We start from the raw sequence: 12,169 nt of genomic DNA on the forward strand, positions 1-12,169 counted from the left end.
TGCCACACCAGTCTCCCTGCTCTCTCATCCACCGTCCTCTGTATAATGGTGTGACAGCAGAAGAAGGTTAGCACTCATGGTCTGGGATCTTTCATCTACAATCTGCCTCCTATATACTACCTAACATTGGTGTAATTACCATAGGTGCAAGGGCTGCAGCTGCTATACAGCCCAGAGCTGAGGGGGAACCCTTCCTTGTCAAAGTTACATGTATTATATATATATTTCACCATTGGGTGATACATATGAGCTGTCATATTGCATTAGTTTTGTACCAAGTACTCAGTGAATATTACGGATTTGCATGCAAAGCTAAAATATACAAATACAATTCCGACTAACTAACACTTTGGTTTGATGCACCTGGTGCAGATGGACAGGCTCATGTATGAAAGTAAAGTCCCACATCACACACCTGGAAATACACAGGGTGTTATAAGGCAGTGCATGCATTTGCAGGCCCAGATAGCCTCAGATAGTACACTTCTGCCAATGTACCATTTACATACACAAATGTGACACCTGTAATAGGCACATTCCTGATGTCCCCTCACTCTCATGATATTATGTAAGACATACTGTAAGTGAGATGGAGCCGAGCAGTATTCTAGGAGAAAAAACAGGTAAATGCGGTGGTTCTAGTGTCGGTTGGGTGTGGAAGTGATGCAATCTTTCATCATGCACAATTATATTTTCTAGTGTATCTGCTGCTGCTGTATACCCACAGAGGTGCAGAGTCATTGTCTGAGGGCAGTCCCAGGGACTGTGGCCTGTTGAATCACGTTTGCACATAGAAAAGTGTCCAAATTCTTGCAGTTTGTAAATGACCCTTAATGAAAGCAATCTGATTGGATTATTGCACAGTTACACGTAACCCCTATACAGTATATGTGTGCACAATCTTTACCTCTTAGCGTGTGGTTGCTGTGAAGCCTTTGGGTGGAAGTCATACATGTAGTTATGGTTTGGTTGGACATTAAGGGTCTAGTGTGGCTGTTTCTGATCCTCTGGTCTTTCGGCACCTTGCGACCCACTTCCACTAAAGCGCCAGCTCTCAGAATACACTGTATAGGACACATACATAAAGGAGGGTTATTATGATTTGCACATTTATGGCATCATTTTGTTTTTGTATCTTTGTTTAGGAAAAGAAAGCGAAAGACAAATAGGGATCCGGCTCCAAGCTCATCGCTGGACGCCGCTCCCGGTAAGAGAGGAGCCAGGAGAAGTCTTATTACACCTTCAGTAATATAACTGTAATTACACACATTGCTGGTGTCCTGAGAGCTGCCTCCTAGTAATTATACAGTGGGTCATTAATAATAATAATGCTCTTTATGGATTATGGGTAGTTCTCCCGCACAGCTTTACATTGTTGTAAAATGATTGCTCTGTATTGTACCACAGTGCTCGGTGCAGGTCTCAGCCACTATCTAGTTACTAGGAGCTGCCATGTCTGTGTGATATTCCAGCAATGATACAGTATCCCAAATGCTGCTATTGTTGGGGAGGGGGAACCATGTCAGAACTAGTCCCATAATACAATGTTATATAAATGATATATTCTTGGGGGCTGTAAACAGGAACAATCAGACATTGTTTGGAGATACCTTTACCCTCCCCAGTAATTACAATATTGGGCACATTATGCTGGAATATCTGTAAGTGATGGTGATTACCGGTGATTATATCATACATGCCTACTCTCCCAGAGCGTCCAGGAGGCTCCCAAAAATTGTCTTGCTCTCCCAGCCGCCTGGAAAAGTGGTCAAGTCTCCCGGGCGGCCACATTCCCTTGGACCCCCACACACACCCCTGCAGCGGAGGGGCAGATAAAGCGATTTGTGATGAATCGCATCATGATGGCCTTGCCCCCTGCTTCACAATCCTGGTAATCTCGTCATTGTGTAGTGGGGACGGGGCCACGATGAGGCTATTCTACCATCATGCCCCCGCACCGCCCCATGAGCCCCATCACGTCCCCCGTCCTGTTATATAACCTATGCTCCCTCCCTCTGTATGCTCTGCCAGCTACAGTCCCACCAGCCCCTATTATCTTAGCATTATGCTCTCCCTCTAGTCTATGAGCTCTAATTAGCGCCACCATCTACCCTCTGTCTCACAGCTGCCATCCTTCACCAACCTTGTGCTGTATTGTAGGTGTAAGTTGTATTTTGAATGATTTATATCTCTCCGGCACTACATTATTATTACTTATTTATGAACAGTTATACATATATTCCCTATCACTTGGAGACACATTACTGCAGGGTTAATTATTTTCAATTTTTTGGCAAATGCAAATTAACCTGCCAGTGTGTTTTTGTTTTTTGTGTTTTTTGGAGTGTGGGATGAAACCTGAGTAAACCCACCTAAACACAAGGAGAACATGCAAACTCTACACTCATAGTGGCTTGATCAGGAATCAAACTCAGGACATTGTTGCATGATGACACTCATTTTAAACATGTATTGCTGGAGGTGACACACACACATAATAGCACATCTTACAGCTAACCTCTTGTCTTGCTTCCACAGAATGCATTTTCTGCGGCCGTGCAGAGAATGACGTGGCCAAATTTGGAGAGTTGCTAACTAATAGCAAAGAGAAGCTGACCGTCCACCACTACTGCCTGGTATATATGCTAATAAATGATTGATGAACATCAGTATACATATACAGGGTGGGACTGGCCCACAGGGGTATAAGGGAAATCCCCGGTGGGCCCCACTGTCTGAAAGCCCCACCCCCTCCTCTAGGCGTCATGCTCCAGACTGTGCACTGAATTGTATATTGTTACTCTATTAGAGGGTCAGTTACCTTGTGGTGCAGACCCCTGATAAACATCAGTTCATGATTCACTTCTATAGAAACTACATCAAGATTTGCCTAATGGTTAGCTAAGCAAATGTGGCGGCTGTCCACACCCCCTCTATTGGATGACCACACCTCTTTGTTGGATGACCACACCCCCTCTGTCGGATAGGCCCCTATCACTGCTTTTCCCTGGTGAGCCCTTTATGCCCCAGTATGACACAATATATATATATTTCCTCCATTTTTAACTTTAGACATAGTGAATATTTTTTTTGCGGAATCTTCCCCTAAGGATATGTAGATATCTGCACAGTTAATGCTAAATGCAGGAAACAGTGTAACAATGTACTCCCAGTAATAACACGGGAATATACGCTACAGACACAAGGGTATCACATTGTTATTGGGAATGCAGTACAGGTGTTAGCTCAGTGATTATACCCATAAGTACATCTCCCCTCTCTCTCTGATCCAGCTGCTATCCACCGGTATGCTGCAAAGAGGCAGAGACAGCCAAGGATTCTACGGCTTCCTCTTCATGGACGTGCGGAAGGCAGCGAGACGGGCAGCAGAGATGGTGAGGGGGCTGATCATGGTGATACTTCCTCATGTTGTGTGGCCTGCGCCCAGCAAACATTCTCTTTTTATGTCACAGGAAAACTGAATTACACATATTGTGCCTGATCCTGAGTACACACATCGTCTAGTGTGTACCCAGCATAAAGTTGGGTACACACTAGGTTGACAACCTATCTGACGATTGGTAAGTGTATACTTACCAATTCGTCTGCCCAATGTGCCGGGCTTGACAGCTCAAATGGGAGGGCATTTAAATCGCCCACCCAGTTGAGCTGACAATCACCGCCAGGTCTAGCTGTATGTGTACGGGTGATAGGCGGATCGTCCGTACATACCAGCAGATGGCCGATGTATCTTTCAGATATATCGGCAATTGGCTATGCTGCACAACAGATCAGATATGGCTGTGAACGACGTCTCCTATACACATGTACACACCCGGCGATGCACTATAGATATATCACCCATTTAAGCGAGCAGGTGATATATCTATCAGTGTGTACCTGGCTTTAGAGCTGCTGTTTCCTATCTCTTCGGCTATGGAGCAGCACAGAAGGTGGTTAGCAGAGGACCTGGCTATACGTGTTAATTACAGTGATGAATTTATTATTAGTAAAGTGGTTATTTATGGGTGGGTAAGGGATGCCAGCACTCAGGATCCTGGTGGTCAGAATCCCGATGCAGGCATCCCGACAGGTTTAGGATACTGACACCTGCAGGTAAGTATCCTAAACCCTCCCCCTAAACCTATCACTCCCTCCCCACAGCCAAACCTGTCCCTCCCTCCCCGCAGCCTAAACCTGTCCATCCTTCCCCACAGCCTAAACCTGTCCCTCCCTCCCTCCCCGCAGCCTAAACCTGTTGCTCCCTCCCCACAGTCTAAACCTGTCCCTCTCTCCCCGCAGCCTAAACCTGGCCCTCCCTCCCCATAGCCTAAACATGTCCCTCCCTCCCCACAGCCTAAACCTGTCCCTTCCTCTCCACAGCCTAAACCTAGCCCTCCCTCCCTGCAGCCTAAACCTGTCCCTCCCTCCCCACAGCCTAAACCTGTCCCTCCCTCCCCACAGCCTAAACCTGTCCCTCCCTCCCCGCAGCCTAAACCTGTTCCTCCCTCCCCGCAGCCTAAACCTATCCCTCCCTCCCCACAGCCTAAACCTGTCCCTCCCTCCCCGAAGCCTAAACCTCTCTTCCCTTCCCCCCTGCAGCTTAAACCTAGCCCTCCCCCAAGTGCCTAATCCTAACCCCTAGCACCCTCCCCCTATCACGCAATACTTACCGTCGGGATGCCGGTGGTTGGGATGCTGGTGCCTGGTACTAAATGGTGTCTGGATTCCAGCACTGGCATTCTGAGCGCCGGCTTCCCGACAGCTGGGAAATAAACTACATCCCATTATATATAGTGGGGAACCTCCTTACACCCATTGTTCTTCTCTTACTCACTATTGTCATTTGTCATTTATAATGTTTGCAGACCTGCACAGTGTGTAAGGAACCGGGAGCATCCATCCACTGCAGCAGGAAGGGCTGCACAGAGAACGTGCACTTCCCATGTGGCCAGGAGAAGGGCTTCATCTCCCAGTATGCCGAGCAGTTTCCGTGAGTAATCCATTTACTTCTAGGTATTGGCTACATCCCATTAGTTATAGCTAAAGTGCATTAAGTGCGAGAAATGCCATGTGCAATGTACGTGATATCATACTGTATTATTGGAGAATGTGGACGTGGGGATAAAGACTAAATATATAGATGATAGAGACTTGGCATTGAGCGTTGGGGAAAGGGGTGGTAACAAAACTTTGCTTTTGGGTGGATTGTTTAGTCTTTAAATGTAGAAGAGGTCACACATGGGGTGACAGCAGGAGGTAGCTCTATGGGAGAACATGCAGTTACAGAGGCTCTATTGATGTTTCCTTTGAAGTACTCACAATTTGTACTCTTACATTGTTCCCTTATAGATCATTTTGCACAAAGCATCGGCCCTTTCAGAAGGCTAAGCCACAGGAAGACCCCAGTGCATGCACCATCTGCCTGGAAGATCTGACACCATCTCCATCTTATGAGGTGATTAAATGCCCCTGCTGCAAACATACCTGGCTCCACAGGACCTGCGTGCAGGTAAGTTCTCACGTTACTACTTACTCCTCACCGGGACAGACTCTTATCGGAGCCAGTGTCTTGGCCAAAATAATCTTGATAAATTGCCCCAAAAGTGCGATGAGATAAGCAGGAGGTGAGCCAGGAGGAGCCCCATGGAGTGGAGGGATTAGAGGAGAATGGGGGGTGGTCACCAATATCAAATGCTGCCCTGAGGTCATGGGAAATAAGAATAGTGAACTGGCCATGAGGAGGCCACCAGTGATTGTGGGGGGAATGAAGGGACCCAAAGCCTGATTGGAGAGGACCTAGGAGGGATTGGGAGGAGGGGAATGAGGTGCTGTCATTGTACACCAATCGCTCGCAGGGGCTTAGGGGTAAGGGGAGGACAGATGGGACACTACATATATCGCTCTGCATTTTATGGGTGATCTAATGCAGAAGCTGATAACTGTGTCCACTCTTTATACTGTATATGATGTTTTATGACACATGATGATGCTGCCTGACATTAGGCTGGTGTCTTATACTCACTCAGTCAGCTCTTGTGCAGGACTTTTGCTTTATAGCTGTAAGTATGTTATATATATATATATCTCCAAATGACAGCCAGCACACGCTGTATATATCATTAAGGCTTTGTCTGTGGTGCCGCCTCATTGGTGCTCAATGAACACCAAATCCACATCCAAAGTAGTTGCACAAAAGCAGAGGTCACTCACCAGGACTTCTCTTCATAGTGGTAAAACACCTTCTTTACTTGTCACAGCATTGGTGCAATAATCAAGAAGGTCGATGTTTCCACCGCAAAAACGCTGTCTTTTTCAAGACACCACCAGTGCATAGGACAGGACACGTATATATATATATATATTAATTAATTCGAACCTCTAACTGTACATTTATTACAGATGCAGGCACTAAGCGCAGGAAAGTATTACCTGAAGTGTCCCATATGCCAGAATATGGAGCGCTTCCAGAAGGAGATGGTACGGATGGGCATCTACATTCCTCACAGGTATATTATATAACTGTTTTATTTACCTTTAACATAATACTGTAGAATCTGGCACCACCCTCACCCTCATCCCTCACTGGGCGCATCGCTAAACGGACGGGCCAACCAGGGGCATAATGAGGCTGGAGGGGACCACGTGCAGATGTCTGTGAGCCACACCCCCCCTGACAATACATGTCAGTAATCTGGCATTATACTTGGAAATGTGGTGCCAGCTACACTTATCTGGTGATCACGCCAGAAACTTGGTGCCGGCGCCACTTTGCATAATAACAGAGTAATGTTGCTGGGCAGCAGCGGGATGGACTGTACATAGGTAACTGAGATGGCTGCAAGGAGTGCGCTGTGTGTCCCCTGCACCCATTATAGAGACGCCGCTGGTGCCGATACATGTACATAGCTTACACGGGGAAGTGACCGCTCACTTCTGTGGTTGTTCACCTTGTATTTCATACTAATGTAATGCTATAAGCAACATGTGCCCAATACTAATGTAATGCTATAAGCAACATGTGCCCAATACTAATGTAATGCTATAAGCAACATGTACACAATACTAATGTAATGCTATAAGCAACATGTGCCCAATACTAATGTAATGCTATAAGCAACATGTGCCCAATACTAATGTAATGCTATAAGCAACATGTGCCCAATACTAATGTAATGCTATAAGCAACATGTGCCCAATACTAATGTAATGCTATAAGCAACATGTGCCCAATACTAATGTAATGTTATAAGCAACATGTGCCCAATACTAATGTAATGCTATAAGCAACATGTGCCCAATACTAATGTAATGCTATAAGCAACATGTGCCCAATACTAATGTAATGCTATAATCAACATGTGCCCAATACTAATGTAATGCTATAAGCAACATGTGCCCAATACTAATGTAATGCTATAAGCAACATGTGCCCAATACTAATGTAATGCTATAAGCAACATGTGCACAATACTAATGTAATGCTATAAGCAACGTGTGCCCAATACTAATGTAATGCTATAAGCAACATGTGCCCAATACTAATGTAATGCTATAAGCAACATGTGCCCAATACTAATGTAATGCTATAAGCAACATGTGCCCAATACTAATGTAATGCTATAAGCAACATGTGCCCAATACTAATGTAATGCTATAAGCAACATGTGCCCAATACTAATGTAATGCTATAAGCAACATGTGCCCAATACTAATGTAATGAAATTCATCAGTTCATTATTAAGCAAGTGGCCAAATGCAGTCGTCTGTAGATGCCGCTACGGTTCTATGGGGGGAGTCAGAGGTGGGCGCTGTACTGATTTGGTGACAAATGACGAGGGTTTCTGTTATGTGCATGCATCGGTGCCACATTGTGCATCTGCGGTGATGGTGTTGCCGCTGCGGTCGAGTTATGTTGTTACTCGCAGTAACACCACACTGTAGGTAACACTCGCAGTAACACCACAGTGTAGGTAACACTCGCAGTAACACCACAGTGTAGGTAACACTCGCAGTAATACCACAGTGTATGTAACACTCGCAGTAACACCACAGTATAGGTAATACTCGCAGTAACACCACAGTGTAGGTAACACTCGCAGTATCACCACAGTGTAGGTAACACTCGCAATAACACCATAGTGTAGATAACACTCGCAGTAACACCACAGTGTAGGTAACACTCGCAGTAACACCACAGTGTAGGTAACACTCGCAGTAACACCACAGTGTAGGTAACACTCGCAGTAACACCACAGTGTAGGTAACACTCGCAGTAACACCACAGTGTAGGTAACACTCGCAGTAACACCACAGTGTAGGTAACACTTGCAGTAACACCACAGTGTAGGTAACACTCGCAGTAGCACCACAGTGTAGGTGACACTCGCAGTAACACCACAGTGTAGATAACACTCGCAGTAACACCACAGTGTAGGTAACACTCGCAGTAACACCACAGTGTAGGTAACACTCGCAGTAACACCACAGTGTAGGTAACACTCACAGTAGCACCACAGTGTAGGTAACACTCGCAGTAACACCACAGTGTAGGTAACACTTACAGTAGCAGGGGAAGTAATATGGGAGACAATGGAGGTGCCTGCCGCCGGGCTCCAGCTCTGAAGGGGCACCTCCTCCTTTGTCCACAACATATTCACCCCACTTAGGGCTATAACTATGTACCCGGAGAGTACCGTCACAGCCGCCCAATACATGGCACCCCTTCCCGGCACCTCAGAAGCCACCATACATTAGTGGAGAGCTCCATCTCAGACCATTAGCTGCTACCTTCATCTGTCTATAGCCTGTCTGCATGTGAATTGCTACATTACAGTGTCAGCGGCTGTGATGGGGGGCTACCAAATTATAACTTGCCTCCGGGCATCTGGGATGAATTTCTGCCACTGCGCAGTAGGAAAATCACCGGGAAAATGGCTGCTGCGCCATTTTGCTGGTGACCTGCGCATGTGCAGTAGACTCTGGCTCAGACTAGTGCCAAGAGTCTACTGCTGCGCTCAGGGTACTGCCGGCCACTGGGTGGAGAGGAGGAGGCACCGGACGGAGACTGCACACAGGCCCCTCCTTCTTAATATGCCCCTGTTCGCTGGCCTAGGCAGCTTAGTTGTGCTGTACATTCTGAGCAATAGTGTTTCTCAGATGTACGATGGTCCAATGCGATGTTCCTGATTTTGATCCGATGCTGCATTTTAGGATGCGTACAGTGGATCTGAGAAGCCAGCAGTTGGCATCTCATTTAAGAAAATGGCACCTGCAGCATTTATATAACTTATGAGTTCTGCTCTGACCAATGACGCAACATCGATCATTCTTGCGTCCCCCTGAGAATCAGGCCTATGACTGCGGTCATGTTCCAACTGTTCTAACAGACTCCAGTGACGCTTAGCGAGATGCTAAACTCAGCCATCTTGTCCAATTTGCCAAACACTGACCCTATAATTCCTCACAGTAACTACAGAGGTGACCTCTCTATGGCAGCTGTTACACCCTGTGCCCCAGCTCACACACTCTCCTTTCATTGTAGAAAGTGTTATAGCATCTTCCTACAGCTATAACTGATAGCCAGCCAGGTGTGCAATCACAGTGTCAGCCGCTCCAACATCTATGTAATACGGCTGGGAGAGTTTTGTCTTCTATCTCTTATATATAGGTCATGGCATTTGTCACGGTGCTGTACACCCAATGCCAGGCCCAGGTTCCCCGGCCAGATTTGTAGATGTGATGCCTGGTACACATGGAGACAGATTTACTTGTGGGGGATCAGGGACCTGGTACAGTGTCCAAATGTCATTTACTCTCTGCCATCTGTGCTGGTCAGTAGTGGTGCATGTAGGTGCCCATTGCTGCCTGGTTATATTGTCACGTGTCTGGCAAGGTGTAGAAAGAACCATGTGAGACAGACAGAATACAGACCTCAGTGTACGTCAGTGACATTATATCACATTAACCTTACAGAGATGCAGCGTGGGAGCGTGAGGACAACGCTTACAGAGAGCTACTGCAAGTGCACCAGAGGTGTGATGTGGAACCCTGCCTGTGTGACAGAGGAAGAACCCACAGTGAGAGTGGAGGGTAAATTGGATTCAATTAAACATTTCTACATTACTGAACCTAACACCAATCTTAGAGCCGTAACCAGACATTTTACACCCCCCCCAAATAATCATCATTTGATGGCATTTGCTCTCTCTCTCCACCCCACGCTATATAAATATATTTTGATTTGTGCCTTTTATCCTCCACCAATGCCCGGGTTGTAGGCAGAATGAAGGAAGTCGGGCGACGTATCATCCTTTGCCCTTAGTTAGCACTCTGGTGCTGCTCAGATGGACACGGTTATGGTGACATGCTGGGGCAGCGACACTGCCTTTCGTGACTTATCTCGCTATATGTCCGGTGCCCTGTTGTACAGTATATAACGCCTTTGTATTTCAGGAGTGTTTCTTTTTTAAATATTTAATAAACTCCCCTACATATTACACCGTGTTTACATCTTATAAGCTGCCACATTGTCTGATCATCCCTAATATACAATAAAACCTTTAGTACCTGAGGTTCTCCATCTCTTCCAGAAACACGACGCTCCCTTACTCAGGGTTATAGCTCCAGCTTTAGGGAAGAGATTTATCCTATGTGTTTCCCCTTTCAGTGATTGGTGCATAATCCGCTGCCAGTGCTGCGGAGCATCCGGAACCCACCTCACCTGCTCTACCCTGACATCGGTGGAGTGCACCTGGGCATGCGCTGACTGTACTTCTATCCTGGAGAGACCTGAGGATGAGGAAGGTGAGTACTGTCCCAGGCTACTTTCTGTAATATACATTATTATGTGTGGTTAGTATGGTGTCTAAGAGCATAAATGATATTTCACTAAAGAGGTAGAATGAGAATTAATGGAAACTCTCATTAAGTAACAATTATTTTATATTATGGCAAGATACATTTATTAAACCTTTTTATATATAGCATGTATTACTTGGGCTGTCAGTATGTGATGTAATATGTACCACTTACTGTATGACCATAAGGTGGGTAGAGATGCAGAGGAGATAAATCTGGGGAAGGTGCCCCAGTTATTTAGAACCCTGCTAACCACAGTGATCACTTCCCACCATAACGTTTGGATAAAGGAACATTTCTACACGTGGCAGATGTCTTCTACCTTTACATGCAGTGGGGTGTGACTGACTTGTTTCCCCTGTGCTGCTGCACCAGTCATTTTCATTAGATAGTATTGTGCCTGGGGCAAGTGGAATGAAGCAATATGTCCTCATCGTGTCAGACACCCAGGGGTATATTTACTAAAGTGAGAGTTTTTAGAAGTGGAGATGTTGCCCATAGCAACCAATCAGATTCTACTTAACATGTAACTAGCACCTTCTAGAAGATAATAACTAGAATCTGATTGGTTGCTATGGGCAACATCTCCACTTCTAAAAACTCTCACTTTAGTAAATTTACCCCCCAATGTCTGAGCTGGAAGTATCTATACAACTCTGTAACTGGGAGCTTAGATTGGTCACATGGAAGTTAGTAGGATGTGGGAGAGTGACCGGCTCTCCCAGCTGTGCAGGGGACTCCCTAATATTGAGTTTCCAGGATGTTTCGGGTGACTTTGGAAAATATGTTAAATTGGTTCATGATCAAGTTGCTATAAAATGGATCTAATAAGCTTTAGCCTCCTACAGTCACACCACACACCGTGGGCACATATATGTCACTTTAAATGCACTCGCCTACTGCATGTTATCATAATATAAAACATGTATGTCAGGGCTGGACCTGCATCATTTTTACTGACAACCTCCATAAGTTTTACTGAAATTCATATTTATGTGTGGCCCTTTTCTTGTTACAACAACCTTAGGCTACCAGGACATTGTAGGATGCATAAACGTATCAGTAACAGTGTTGTGTCTCTTTCTGATTGCAGAGTCACCGGCAGAGTCACCAATGCCATCTACAAGCAGCGCATGTGAACCACCTGCCATAACACCGGCAGAGTCACCAATGCCATCTACAAGCAGCGCATGTGAACCACCTGCCATAACACCAGCAGACGAGACCTGTGCCCCCGTTAGAGGATTCAAAATTGTAACAACAAGGAGATGCAGGAGATCTCCCTACCAGCTCCGGAACCCCCGGCAGT

The sequence above is a fragment of the Taudactylus pleione genome, unplaced genomic scaffold, assembly GCF_031769625.1.
Source record: "Taudactylus pleione unplaced genomic scaffold, aTauple2 ptg000001l, whole genome shotgun sequence".
Lineage (NCBI taxonomy): Eukaryota > Metazoa > Chordata > Amphibia > Anura > Myobatrachidae > Taudactylus > Taudactylus pleione.